This window comes from Schistocerca cancellata, chromosome 10 (assembly GCF_023864275.1).
Source record: "Schistocerca cancellata isolate TAMUIC-IGC-003103 chromosome 10, iqSchCanc2.1, whole genome shotgun sequence".
In the NCBI taxonomy this organism is placed as follows: Eukaryota; Metazoa; Arthropoda; class Insecta; order Orthoptera; family Acrididae; genus Schistocerca; species Schistocerca cancellata.
Genome location: NC_064635.1, coordinates 139,261,530 through 139,277,537, shown reverse-complemented (window position 1 = coordinate 139,277,537; position 16,008 = coordinate 139,261,530). Strand labels below are relative to the sequence as shown.

The following is a 16,008-nucleotide window of genomic DNA, read 5'->3' as shown; positions in this document are numbered from 1 at the left end:
TATGAGATTCACGGACACCAAGCAACTGTGCATTAATGAATCAAACATTTAAAAAGACAAGTACAACGTACTTTAAGCTTTGACATAGTTAACGAAAAACGATGGGAAGAACATAATGTAAAGTTGTGGTATACCCAAAACTTAATGGTACTTGCAGAAATGTGTGATGGTGGCAAAGGGCATTTAACATTAGCAGAACTAGAAGTTTTAAAAACAATAAGAAAATGAAAGACAGCTAGTATAGATGACATCAACATTATTAAAATTCGACGAAATTCTCCTTAAACTAACAGTATCACATTTCCTAAAGTTAGACTTGGAGGATGCGAGAATACCGGAAATTTGGTCAACAGCTGTTCTGTATTTTGAAGAAAGGATATTGGAAAGACTTTAATAATTGTAGGGGAGTAAGTGCATAACTGCTTGTTATGAGGCATACACAAAACTTCTAACTCTAACTAGATGAAACAATTGGATTTAGATTCTGACAAACTACAATGGATATTTTCACTTTAATGATATTGAATAAAAGAAATGAATATAAAAAAGGGACACACATAGTTTTTACCTGCTGTGTTAAGATTTTTGACAGACTGAACAGGAAAACACTCTGGTTAATGTTACAAGGAAACAGAACTCACTGACACTTCACATAGGCCATTAAAAGCTTCTGCAAAAGAAGTAATTGAGTATGTTGAGCACATGCCATATGTTTGTATTGCACATTCTTCTTCACGAAATAATTAAATTAATTGTATTATGTTAGTATGGATTTTCAGTGACACTCCATAATTCTTTATAAATATAATTTGTAGTAATATAATTAATTCATAAAAAAGAATGTGCAATAATGACATGTCAAGTGCGCTCAATGAACCACATATTACTATGTATAAAAATCCAAATCAGTTTTGAGTGCACTAAAAATATCAGGATCTAGTTAAAATCTGTATAGAATTAAACAATATTCCTGCTGAAAATAATAAGTAATTTTAAAGCACTAGAATTACTTACAAAAATAAGCTGAGATACAAAAGTAGAAAAATTCCAAATCATAAAATTAATTATCACTATTTATTCCTTTATATACAGTCAACAAAAGTTAAATTTAGTTTGAAACAGGAAAAACCTTTCACCACCATTCAAAGGAAACCTGGTGAAGTATCTTTCTGAATGTACTCTCTTTATTTCATCGAGTTTTTTCACCTGAATGTAGCTGTTGGACTGTGACTTGGCCACTAACTGTCGTCCAACTATCTTCTTCTTCTGGCTGCATCTTCGCAACAACTTGTGTAGATGGCAGACCTGTTGATGGTGGATGTCCTCATCTTCTTCTAGATGGGCTCAAGCAGTGGACAACAATAGCAAATTATAATAATATTGGCCAGCCAACCATTCCTGTAGCAGTTCAGCAGTGCCCCACCAGGAAAGGCAATAACTTTCACAAATCTTATATATAATTGATATTTAAGGAACAAATCTGAATAAAGAACAAAGTATGAGACATCTGTTAGCCGTTTCCTGAACCAGCTCTGGCGGCTAAAGCCATCCAGTAAACTGATTTGATAGTGCAGATCAACCTTCTGGCTGCACTGGATAGAGATAAAAAGTCTCACTCGCTGTCTGTGAGTTCAGTCAGCTGTGAGGCTCACTAAACACAGCAGGTGCAAAAATATCTCCCACCTGCTGGCATCCAGAAACAGCGACAGCTGAACAGATATATTCTTGTTTATTTCACAGCTAATTATTAACTGATTTTAAAAACACAAAGTGCTGTCATAATGAACATAAGAAGAACTATTCAGAAAAATGATTATCAACGAAGGTGGATATCATCAGATACACAATTTTCCAGTTTAAAAAATTACTGCTAATATTCTGTGTTTTGCATTAAATGTGAGATTCTTCTTTCCATACACAGTTATGAAGGTATTTGTGTGCTTCGGTAATTTATTGTTCAGTACTGCACATAAATTCAGAGTAGTCTTCTGAGTGATAGCAACATACTTTCTGTGAGTCATATTGATCACATTGTTAGATTAATTTGTTTTGAAACTAAATGGACTTGCATCTACATCACCTTTCAACAGGGTAACTCGTTAAAATCAGGAAATGCGTCATATGTCTTCACATAATTCTTTGTTGGGTCCAAATCTCACATTTATTGAGGAAATACTTCAATCCATCCAATTTTAATATAAATATTCCGTACTTTACTTGATCATATAATAAATACTCAATCAACTGATTATTTTTTCGACTAGTCTGAAACATGACAAAAACAAAATATAGCATATCCAACTCTACTGAATTATAGCACCTTGTGATAGGTAGCTCAAAATTGTCTTGTCACTTAATCTTGTTACCTCACTTGTTTGAAGTTCATAAAAAAATATAGCCATTTTAAGGTATTTCAAAATGTTTTCTCATTGTTCAAGCTGATAGTTTGGTTCATATTTAGCTATAGGTATATTAAGTTGCGTAGGTTCTACTATAAATTTCGCTTCATTTGGTAATGTATCTTTTATTTCAGTCCGAGTTTCATTGTAATCAAGCAACCTAAGAATAGCATCTCCAGTAAAATTACAGTAAGATCTCCTTCCCATAATATTTCTCTTGATGCAAATAATCAATATGTTTTACAAAAATTCCATCAGTTAGATTAAAATTAATATTGATTAATTTGAATGGAATAATTTTATGAAATCATTAACATCAGTTTCTTATAAGCTTCAATAATTTGTTTACTAAATCCAAGCACACTTCCAATACTATCTTGTATATCTATATGTAATTTAACATCACTCTCAATAATAATTCTATTTAAAGGTCATCTGACTGAATGTGTATATTACACTTTTTTTGAATCAATAGAAACTTCCAAGCTTTTCAATCTACACTGACCAACAGTAATTTCTATCATTTCTCCACCACAACATCATTCATCATTTTCTTGTGAAATATTTGGAGTTATAAATATTGTATAAAAGTGAAATAGTGCAACATTATTAAAACTTTCCCATACAGGTATAGTAAAACTTTTTTGAGAACATATGAACTACCACTCAAATGACATATGTGACTCATTTAATATTAAAAAATTTTATTTAATGAAATTCAAATAGATGGCAACGAAAAATAATAATTCCAGAGTTGAAATCAAAAACTAAACATTGGTAAGCTTTTACCTAATTCTATTTGATGTGCTATAATAGGTTGATGTAGATGTGGAAAAAAATCGCTAATGATTGACAGCTCTATTTTAGCTCCAGGATATTTGAACTGGAATAAGATGAATTACACGTATGTTTATTCGAAAAATTTTGATTAACCAAAATGTCAAGAATTTACATAAATGTTTAAAAAAGTTGAAGATAAAAATAATGAGAATATTACTACCTTTATTGAAACCAGTGATGAAATTGCACCATTATATAATTGCCAAGATAATTCGCATGTAATATTCGATGGTTCAATTCTTGAAATTCATCATGTAGTTAAAGAATATTTTATAGACTAAGACATAAAGGAATACATTGTTTTTGTTTAGCTCAGATGTATCCAAAAATTCCAAAACAATTGTTGAGGGATGATCTAATTTTTGAAATCTTTTGAGTCAGGGTGAAAAGAAATTTAAATCACATTTATCATTTGTTGTTGGTGGTGATTTAAAATTTGATGATTTTAAAGAAATTTGAAGTAAATGTTGGAATGATCAGTTTGGACTTCTTTTACAATAGACATGGCTATGGAAAGACAGATATTGTACAGAAGATTTCCTAAACGAATTTTTTTATTGTTACTATATGAGGAATTTAAAAGATGGTATTGCATGTTTATTAGCCGATTGACTGCTGAAGGCACGCCACCTGCTTGGCATGCTGAGGCGCCTCAGCCTGCTGCGTAATCCGTCTACCTACGCTACGTGCCTGTCCCTTGGAGCCGCAGCCGGGACCAGATCAGCCCACGCTGCCCAACCCACCCTGTGCTGAATATTTCTCGACTGAATACGACTCGTGCAGAGCCAGCATGAATTTTTGGCGACTTTGAGCTGTAATATCTCGGGCAATAGTTTTTGTAAAGAAATAAAATTTGGCCATCTTGTATAAATTTATGCGTTCCCTTAAGAATAATAATGAAAAGAATTTTACGAGCCATATTGAGCTAGAAAATTGTAGGTAAATCGGCCAAAAAAATAGGTGCCAGAAGAAATTTCGGAGTTTGGCTTCTTGCATCCTGAACTAACGCCATGACGAACTTGAAACTTCTTAAATATAAAGTTTCATTTCCATAGCACTTTTCAGAACTGAATGAATTAAGCACAAAATTGAAAATTTCGTAAAAACGTCAAAAATGCGATATTTTCTTTCCGATAGAAAACTATGCTCCATAAAACATACCAAGCTGTACAACTGGAATGAAAGTTGGGCGCGAAAATCAGGAACGAAAACAATGTAAACTTCGGGTCAGCATGTCTAGAAGTGTGAATGCATGATGAAAATGAAATTTAGAGTGCAATAGATTGACTGCACAACGATAAGGAATAAAAAATTTTATTCCTCTGCTATTTTTCAATAATCTTCAAATTAGTCGAAAAGTTGTTGATTTTTATGAAAAGATGAAAGCAGTGTATATTCGATACTTCTTTTTCAAATATCGTTTTCTATGAATTCCAGTCTCATTCGAACAACAAATTTTAAGCCCCCCAACCTCCCCAGAACAAGGTGTTTAATTTTCAGTATTGGCTAACAACAGAGGCAAAGTAGGAAGAAAAATCGCACTGAGAAAAGAGTTTTAACTTTGGCATGTTGTTTCTCGTTGATCAAAGGCGTTTAAATCAGTTATGAAAAACTTGTTTTGCTCAAGTAGAGCGAGTGTGATCTACATTTGTACTACTAAGGATAAAATAATATAACTATCCATGTTACGTGTTAATAATTTAAATATATCGTACGCAGATTAATGTATGGGTTTTGTTATACTGGCGCAATGTAGTCGGCGTAATTACATTTGCCACAGTAGAGATATTGCGCCATCTCAATCTCCAAGTCCGTTCATTTGCCAGTAAATTGCTACATATGAAGAAGTCAGGTTTCGTTTGAATAATTTTACACCTTTTGCATCTATTTCCCATCCTTCTTTTCGATCTAGGCTTTGGACCAGCACTGGCGAAGTTAAATATAGATTTATATTTTTTTCACATTTTTGCCTTTTTTTAGTAATTCATTCAGAAATGTCAATATTTTTTTTCAAATTTAGTTCCCAATGATTCGTAATGCTTCTTTGTATGATAAGTCTCAAAGCAGGGCGCAACACATAACGGAACGTTGCAAGTTTTGCATTGGTATCTAGTTTCCCGGCGCACTTTCTGTTTCGTGCAAACCACGCATCTGCACAGTAGCGTACTTTTCTGCGATTGTTCACTCACGATACCAGCCAGAAAATGTCTCCCTGTGAATCGCAGAGGATTCTCGTCATCGTAGCGCCTTCCCCTACCAGCTTTTCTCCGTTCTGCAGCATATTTTTCTACAATCTTCCTCACGAGAGAAAGGTGAAACTCTGCGACTGCCATTTTTCGCCCTGTTACCAACTGGCGTACAGCATGAGCATTTAGAATGCACAAACCCAGAATGGGAAAAAATGTGTCTTATACCACTTCACAGTCTTACACACTGATCCCACAGAGCTCAGTAACATGTCACAACTGCACCCATACTCAAATTGTAATCTACAATACATTGCGGATTCTTTATTTTTTCGCCAGTATTTCTGTCAGTCTTCTCTGTTTCAACCATTTGCGTTGTGTGACTTGTGGTCAACATGTACACCTGTCTCTTATCGCACCACTTGATAGAAAGGACGTTGTCAGTTGACCTAAACTTGGTTTCTCCTTGTTTTAATTTCTTCTGCAGTTTTGGCATGTTGCGCCTGTTCTTACAAACAGTGCCGCATGTGGCTGTTCCATGGTTGTTAAGCCAGAGAAACAGGTCTGGGCTGGAGTACCAGTTATCGACATATAGATATACTCCAAATATGGTCCCATTAGAGTTGCCACAACGTCGCTACTTTTTCCCAAATTGTGGAATCCAATTTCTGATGTTGTCCCTGTATATACAATAAAATCTAAAATATACCCACTCTGACTGTCACTCACTGCAAGTGTCTTTATTTTGAATCTACTTCGGTTGCTTCGAATAAACTGCTTAAAAGATAATCGTCCTTTGAACAGCAAGAGACTTTCATCTATACAAAGCGTGTGATGTGGGTGAAATGAATTACGAAACGTCTTACGAACTTTGTCAACAAATGTCCTGATTTTAAATAGACTGTCACCTCCAGCACTCGCAGAGTTATGACTGAAGTGTAACATTCTCTGAAGTAGACAATAACCATCTCAGGACATAATTTCGCTGACAACTGGTGTGTTCAAAAGTGTATCCTTGGACCTATAATCACCTAACTTTTGAACTTGCCGCATTAGAACACAAACTCCAACAAAACAATACATTTCCTGAAATCCAGTGTCTTTCCACTTTGACAGTCGAGAATTCACAGATTCTGTAGTATTTTCTCTGGTGTAAAAGTAAAAACGATTTGTTTCGTCTGCAATAAATTGCAGCAGTTCTTGAGACATAAATATCACAAAAAATGAAAGAATGCTTTGGTTCCTTATCTGTGCAACCACAGTGACGTGACATTTCTCACGTAGAAAACAAGAAAACTGACGAAAATACAGGAATCTAAGTCGAATTCTGCGAAGAGCGAACACAGTAACAAAGATATATGAACTCTCGAACTACACAGTCAGACCATTGAACAGCTACAAGAAGAGCAGGGCGGAAAGATAGCTCTGCATGTATATACGTTCGTAGCGCTCAGGTAGCTGTGACTCAGCGCGCCTAAACACGTCGCTAGCGGTGGGAAGGTCCATGGCGCAGGACGCGTAAACATGTCCTTAGCACTGTAGGGAAAACCTAAGGCCACGTATATAAACGTCAGGCGCGCCAGAGGAACAGCGAGGCATGACGAGTTAATATGTCCACAGCAGTCAAAGGGTTCGACCATAATGATGAAATTTTACTTCAACATATACATGGATTTAAAGAAGCTCTTCTCTACATAATAAAATATAAAAGTATCAACAATTATCGAAAAATTTTGTGGGAGGTTTTTAGGACAAAGTAAATTGGTTATATGTATCAGTGTATCAATGATTATCTGAAGATTTTAACACAAAATTTCATAACAAAATACACTGGTACCCAATATCAGGAGAACAAGTACTGTGTGAAAATTTCATTACAAAGTTTCAAAAGAGAGTAGACTGTGTGAATATATGACTCTTCCAGAATTTTCAAAATAAAATATGTTGGGATAATATATCAAGTGATGAAGTGTTGTTTGAAGATTTTATAATGGAAGTTGCATATAAAATTAACTGGGAAAAAGTTTTAAAGTGTCAGAATTTATATAAATCATTCATTCAAAATCTAAGTGAACCATATGAAACGATGAATCAATTCGTTCTACATGTATAATTTATTAAAATCATTAGTTTGTAAAAACAAAACGTAATTATATTTTTCATAAAAACTATATTGATAAATGGTTAGTGCGTCTTACTTCTTGTCCAGTTCTTAGACGAGCTGTTAAAAATTTGTAACATGACTCAGTTTTTATGAAGACTAATTATTTCAGTAATGAATTGCTCTTGTGTGTAATCATTTAAAATATTGAAATAATTGTCCCAATTAATAGTTCTTAAAGTTTCTCTCATTCTTTGGTATAAATTTACTGAATTAAGATTGTAATTAAGTCTTAACTTTTCTTCACCATTCTTCCTTCGATTCTATATGATTACTTTCGTAAATCTTTCCTTTGTTCTCTGATGACACAATAATTATAATCAAAGCTTTCATCAAATAATTTTAAAAGAAAAAAGTTAGTCTTTAAATCTAATCGAATGTTTGAGGAACAACATGAGGTAATAAGATAACTATTTCTCTGTTTCTTTTTTGTATCATTTCTAAAGTTTTACCAATTATTTTATTTAAAGTTTCTATATATCCATCCTTAACTTTGTTCATATTTTCCGGGTGATTTATTTGATCTTACTACACCTCTTTCACTTTAATTCTAATTTTATGTTCTCCATGTTTACAAAATGATGGTAAATATTCTTCATAAACCCAATCCTGGAAATATTCTGCTAAAACTATGTTTGATCTCATAACTAAGCAATATAGACCACATTCATTAATAGACTATGATGATTTTCATATGTATTTAGGTAGCCACATTTTTGGACTGTCTAGATTTTCATTTGCTTTCCAATAGTTTTGTTTAACATGGTTTTTAATTGCTTTCCTGATACATTCATATCTAAAAGATCAGGAACTTGTTCTGCATCAAACATAGCTTATTCTTTTCATCAACAATTACAAACACTTGCTTATTATTATATGTATACTTATTGTTAACAAGATCCGTGATTGACTACATTTTTATTAGAAACAATTTTTTTCATTGAAAAGTGTGATGTTGTTCATTTCCTTTCAGCACTATATCTTGATCCTAATCTTTTTAACTACTTGATTAAGAACATCATAAATAACAAAATCTTTTACATCTGAATTAAATGTAATGAATGTACATGATAATTGTTCCTTAATAAAACTTTCTATTTGTCTTTCTTTGAAAGGTTCTGTATCACTATGATTATATTCATTACAATTCATAGCTATTTTATATTCAAGAAAAAATAGATCTGTCCCATATTTACCAATATTAAATTACATCTCCTGGATTGTCCGCCGCTTGTGGTCTCGCGGTAGCGTTCTCGTTTCCTGAGCACGGGGTCCCTGGTTCGATTCCCGGAGGGATCAGGGATTTTCACCTGCCTCGAGATGACTGGGTGTTTGTGTTGTCCTCATCATTTCATCATCATCCAAGAAAGTGGCGAAATTGGACTGCGCAAAGGTTGGGAAATTGTACGGGCGCTGATAACCGCGCTGTTGAGCGCCCCACAAACCAAACATCATCTCCTGGATTCATCTTTCAAGCAACTATTGATAATGCTAATGTATCCTTGTTCTTTACTCCTAGTGACTACAATTACATGAAGATCAAACTCTTTTCTTAATCTGTCTATAAAGTCTTCTCTTCCTTTTGTTCTATGTTTTTTAATAAGAGAAGAAATAATTTCCTATTTATAAATACTGCATGTGGTTGTATCCTTAGAGATAGAGATTCTACTTGTATCAAACTCATTATACCTGTTCTTATAACCATTTCTATTTTCTTGTATTCTATAATTTCAGCAATATCTTTGCTTTAAACCAAAAATTATTCTTTTCAACAAATATCCCAAATGCTTGCTAATTGCTGTTTGCAAGTTTCTTGTTGACAAGATCTTTGACTAACTGCAGTTTTTGAAAATAAGTTTCACTAGAAATATCAATTTTATCATTTTATAATGTTTAAAGTCTATACAAAAGATACTTTTACTATTGTTGTTTGTGAAAATATCATTTGGGTCACCAGGAGTAAAGCAATAAGTATTTGAATTCTATTGGTTAATTGAATATTCAAACAACATGAGAAAAAGCTCAGGTGGATGATGTTGTATTTAGAGAAGCTCTAATGGCCTTTCATGACACACTCTGTCTAGATATAATTCGTGAACTGAATGAAGAAACTTTAAATTTTCGAATGAACTTAGATGTGGTGCAAAAGACATAAATAATGGCCATATAACTGCTACATATAAACGGAATATGGGATTTATAAAATGGCCTTATAAGGGTGCAATGAAAAAGATATTACGAAGGAACAAAGCTTGCACTTCATTTATGCCAAAACTACAATGACATTCTGTTTCAGCAAGATAATAATACTTGTGATATTTTAATTATAAACAAAAAAATGAGTACATAGTTATGAAATACACTCCTGGAAATTGAAATAAGAACACCGTGAATTCATTGTCCCAGGAAGGGGAAACTTTATTGACACATTCCTGGGGTCAGATACATCACATGATCACACTGACAGAACCACAGGCACGTAGACACAGGCAACAGAGCATGCACAATGTCGGCACTAGTACAGTGTACATCCACCTTTCGCAGCAATGCAGGCTGCTATTCTCCCATGGAGACGATCGTAGAGATGATGGATGTAGTCCTGTGGAACGGCTTGCCATGCCATTTCCACCGGACGCCTCAGTTGGACCAGCGATCGTGCTGGACGTGCAGACCGCGTGAGACGACGCTTCATCCAGTCCCAAACATGCTCAATGGGGGACAGATCCGGAGATCTTGCTGGCCAGGGTAGTTGACTTACACCTTCTAGAGCACGTTGGGTGGCATGGGATACATGCGGACGTGCATTGTCCTGTTGGAACAGCAAGTTCCCTTGCCGGTCTAGGAATGGTAGAACGATGGGTTCGATGACGGTTTGGATGTACTGTGCACTATTCAGTGTCCCCTCGACGATCACCAGTGGTGTACGGCCAGTGTAGAAGATCGCTCCCCACACCATGATGCCGGGTGTTGGCCCTGTGTGCCTTGGTCGTATGCAGTCCTGATTGTGGCGCTCACCTGCACGGCGCCAAACACGCATATGACCATCATTGGCACCAAGGCAGAAGCGACTCTCATCGCTGAAGACGACACGTCTCCATTCGTCCCTCCATTCACGCCTGTCGCGACACCACTGGAGGCGGGCTGCACGATGTTGGGGCGTGAGCGGAAGACGGCCTAACGGTGTGCGGGACCATAGCCCAGCTTCATGGAGACGGTTGCGAATAGTCCTCGCCGATACCCCAGGAGCAACAGTGTCCCTAATTTGCTGGGAAGTGGCGGTGCGGTCACCTATGGCACTGCGTAGGATCCTACGGTCTTGGCGTGCATCCGTGCATCGCAGCGGTCCGGTCCCAGGTCGACGGGCACGTGCACCTTCCGCCGACCACTGGCGACAACATCAATGTACTGTGGAGACCTCACGCCCCACGTGTTGAGCAATTCGGCGGTACGTCCACCCGGCCTCCCGCATGCCCACTATACGCCCTCGCTCAAAGTCCGTCAACTGCACATACGGTTCACGTCCACGCTGTCGCGGCATGCTACCAGTGTTAAAGACTGCGATGGAGCTCCGTATGCCACGGCAAACTGGCTGACACTGACGGCGGCGGTACACAAATGCTGCGCAGCTAGCGCCATTCAACGGCCAACACCGAGGTTCCTGGTGTGTCCGCTGTGCCGTGCGTGTGATCATTGCTTGTACAGCCCTCTCGCAGTGTCCGGAGCAAGTATGGTGGGTCTGACACACCGGTGTCAATGTGTTCTTTTTTCCATTTCCAGGAGTGTATATGGTCACCTTTGTCTTAAGGATCTGGGTGGAACTCATAATGGATTAGGTCATACGTTTTTTCCAGATATGAATAATGATACAGTGAAATACATATGGTGGCATAGAGCTGTGGTACTTGGAGATTGATGAGAACACCATATCACTTGAAAGTTTTGGTTCATGAAAGGAAAGTGGTCATGCATTAGGTTTAGGACACACAGATGTTGTTGGAGCAATATTCAATTTATACTATGATGTTTCACATTCACAATTATCTCGAGGTGATATCATTACTGTTAGAAGCTTGTATGGTAAAAAATATCGACGACAACACAGCCATCTATATCTAAAGAAATTCCAGTTGTTTCATCTGAACCAACTGAAATCATGTCAAGTTATGAAGTTCGATCACTTATAATCTGTGAATGGAATTTTATATATCTTTTATCAGAAGTGGTGTGGTTAGATAGTGATTTGAAGTCAAAGCTAATAGATGACTGGTTAACATTTTTACCACAAGATTTACAAAAAATACATGGAATATATCAAAAAACAATTGCTGAAATTGTTTTATTTGTTGACAGTATGATATACATGATAAATTTGAATACATTACAGTTAATCCCAGGATATCCTGAGGCAATATCTAATATGGAATTACATTAAAAAATTATTAAACAGTGCAGTCAACACATATGTACAGGGAACATTTTTATTCCTCAATCAACTTCCCTATGTGGCGATAGATGGATGTGATTTGAAACATAAAAAAGTATTATAACTGGAAAATTTCCAAGAGTAGTAACTGGAATGAATTCTACATTTAGATACATTAGTGTTTTGATGTATTTTTTCAAGGATGATACTTTGTATGAAGATAATAAAATCATAAAAAAGTAGAAGGGTTGTCTTTTTTTGTATTCATTGCAATAATCCATGAACATTAGTTCTTGAGGTAATAAATATATTTAAAGACACATTACAAAAACTGAAAGATTTAGTTTTGCTAGAAAAATATGTTCTATATAAATGGAGCAGGTTCAATCTAAACTGTGTTAATATTGCAAAACAGAGAAGTAAATTGATAATTTTACTTCACAGAAATATTCAAAAGGTAATTATAGGGCAAATGAGCATCATATAAAAGTATCCTACAGTAAATTCCTTCTTTATATGTGGAAAAAATGTTTCTATATATTATTATAAAAATCACTAGCAACAAATTCCAAGTGATGAACCTTTGGAGATTTTGTTGGTGATGAAAAATAATGGACAACAGACAGACCAATAACATAGAAAAATGTGTTGTTTTCTAGAGATTAAAGAAACAGAATATCTTTACTCAAATCCATTATGTGAAAATGAACATAAAAGTAGATGTATGAAATGTACTTGAAAATAATTCAACATTAGGAAACCTGTCTGACCCTTTTACAAAATTTCTTAATTAAATTGTATAATTTTTATACAAATAAGGGAATAACATGGAAAAATTCATGATTTCCCAGCTTTGTGATTATGGCAGATGAAATAATATAACTAATTACAACAATTTCAATAAAGTCTAATTAATTCATGTAATTATAGCACATAAATTACCTGTTTCTACAAGGACTCTCAAAAATATGATTGTAGTTGAATTCAAACGTAGAGCTAAAAATCTTGATATTAGAGGCTAAGATAATTTAAAACATTCATAATTAATTAATTTAATTAATTTACACGGTTTTCTATTTCATCAAGAATTATTCAAAAGATTAAAACAATTATATGGCAGAGGTAGATACAAGTAGAATTCATTTTAGAAAAGGAAATAAGTTAAATATAATAACAGTAATTTCAAAAATGTTCTGTCTTATTTCTACAGATTTTGAAGCATCAAATAATACTAAACGATCTGTTCAAGTTTTGTGCACCAAAATCAAATATATATGAATATATAATGAGTCTAGAGGTTAGCAAATAGTACATTTAATATTCAGATGTTATAAATTCAAAAAGGCAGCATATGTAAGAAAATAATAACTTTAGATAAAAAGACTAAAAACATATTATAAAAATTAACAATAGTGATAAGCTATGTTGTGCTGAGGTAGTAGTAGTTCCTTTAACATATCACACATATCACACAGAGAACTAACTACTGGTGAAATTAAGAAAATTAGTTACGGATAAAAATATAAATTATAAAATGAGGTAAGCAGATTATTATGTAAGCAATTAAGCAAAAGCAACGAAGAAGGATTACTCTAAACGACATTAAAAATGTTGAGCAACTATTTATTATTTAAATAAATGTTGTATATGCTGAAACTTTCAATTCAGTTATCTATCACTGTTCTGAAAAAGCAATAACAATATATCTGGTAAAAAATTGCAACCATTTCCATGTAACATGCAGTATGTCAGCTTTCTTAGGATCATCACATTTTTGTGGTAAATGTAGCAAAACATACAACCCCAAGCAGCAACGTAAAGGTAAGATAGAAAGAAAAATATGTTTATTATACATCATTACAGAACACAGCACTGTGGAAAATAGGATATATTGTGAAAAATGTAGTAGATTCTGTTATAATTAAGAATGCCTCAACAATCATCAAGAAGTCTGTGATATAGCTTATAAATTTGAAGAATGTAAAAAAAAAGTTATTTGAGTTCTATAGAACATAGATGTGGCTTTGAAAAATATAGAAACTCTAATCTAGAAGTTGAAATTCAAAATCATAAATATTAAAAACAATACAAAACACAGAAAGGTTATGTAATTGAAACAATATTTGGTGATGAATATATAGTTGCAGGTTGCTAAAAATGTAGTAAGAATGGTTGTTGTGGTAAAGACAACATCACAGTTATTATATTCTTGAGTGTTCCAAATGCAATAATATAGTACCAGAAAAACAGTTGAAGTGTTTCAAAAATCTCCAAAGATAATTCCTTGTAGCTATGCTGAAAAATACATGTGGTTTGGTTATGAAACTGAACAAAAAACAGGAATACATATTCCAATTTTCATAACAGTTCACTGTTTCCGTGATGATACTGTTTGTAAATGGAAAACAAATGATGAATTATGTATGTGGATGACATCTAATAAATGTAATGATCATACTTTTAGAGCTCATTATGCTAAAGATTATGATTAACAATTCATTCTGAAGTCCCGTATTGAAAATACAATAATATTATTGGAGATAAAATAACTACTCTTAAAATCACATATAACAGCAGTTCTATACAAGGAGAACTTTGTAAATCTCCAGAAACATTTGATTTGAAAGAATTAAAGAAAACATGCCTTCCACATTTATTCAATACATAGAAAAATTAAAATTACATAGGACCAATTTCTGATATCAAATGTTGTTGTGCTGATACTATGAAACCAAAAGATATATAATATTTCTCAAATGGCATAGTAAAAAAAACTAAGAAAATTATGTGATCAATATGAAGAAATAAATTAATTTTGTTGCAGATATATTAAGAAGATGTTGTTTACAAGTAAGAGAATAGTTCCTAGAAATAGCTAACATACATCCACTCTGTTATTTAACAATTGCTGGAGTGTGTATGGCTGTATACAGATCTAAATATTTACCTATTAGATTACCTTAACTCTGTTACACATGCAGTTACATATGGCTCGACTAGTAATGACTGTTTGATGATGTACAATGTTGAAACAAAAATACCAAAATGAAAACACAATACGCCATGAGTGCTGTTTAATCTGGTAGTCAGCTGGCCCCCAACACTCTGGCTCCACCACCTACAGTAAACTCTATACTGAACCATGTCATCCTCAGTCCACAGGCATCACTGGATGCAGATATGGTATGGCATGTGGTCAGTGTGGTGTCACCGCCAGACACTACACTTGCTAGATAGTAGCCTTTAAATCGGCCACGGTCCGTTAGTATGCGTCGGACCCGCGTGTCACCACTATCAGTGATTGCAGACCGAGCGCCGCCACATGGCAGGTCTAGTCTAGAGAGATTTCCTAGCACTTGCACAGTTGTACAGCCGGCTTTGCTAGCAATAGTTCACTGTCTACATATGCTCTCATTTCCTGAGACGACAGTTTAGCATAGCCTTTAGCTACTTCGTTTTGCTACGACGTAGCAAGGTGCCATATTCAGTTTCTATGTCTTCTGAATAGATAATATTGTGACTCATGTACCATCAAGAGCGATGTTCATCATTAATGGATTAAAGTTAAGTATCAAACTATTTACGTCCACTTTATGAATTCTAATTCCTTGTCATGTTCCAGACCTTACGTCAGTATAGTTCTTCCCTCCACATGCCAACCTGCATGAGCTAAAACGCGTGCATTTCAGCCTCCAATAGCAACACGGTGTTGCTCTTCAGCCAACACAACAGTCAGCACACTACTCTCCCAAATGTATGTCAGCCTATGAGACAGGAGCCACTACTTCTCAGTCAAGTAGCTCCCCTGTTACTTCGCAAGGGCTGAGAGCAGCCCGCTTGCCAGCAGCACTTGGTACACAAGCTGGCCACCCATTCAAGTGCTAACTAAGACCAACAGTGCTTAACTTCGGTGTTCTGGCAGGAACCGGCGTTACCGCAGTGGCAAGGCCGTTGGCAACCACCTACAGTGAAAAACCTATAATTTTAGGTTGTCGTCAT

At 35.0% G+C, this 16,008-nt stretch overlaps 1 protein-coding gene across 1 annotated transcript in view; it reads right to left on the bottom strand.

Annotated features, from left to right (window-relative positions):
• The window catches only part of LOC126106512 (cytochrome P450 4C1-like), a 130,594-nt gene that overhangs the window by 8,386 nt on the left and 106,200 nt on the right, over positions 1 to 16,008 (bottom strand). The window lies entirely within an intron of this gene.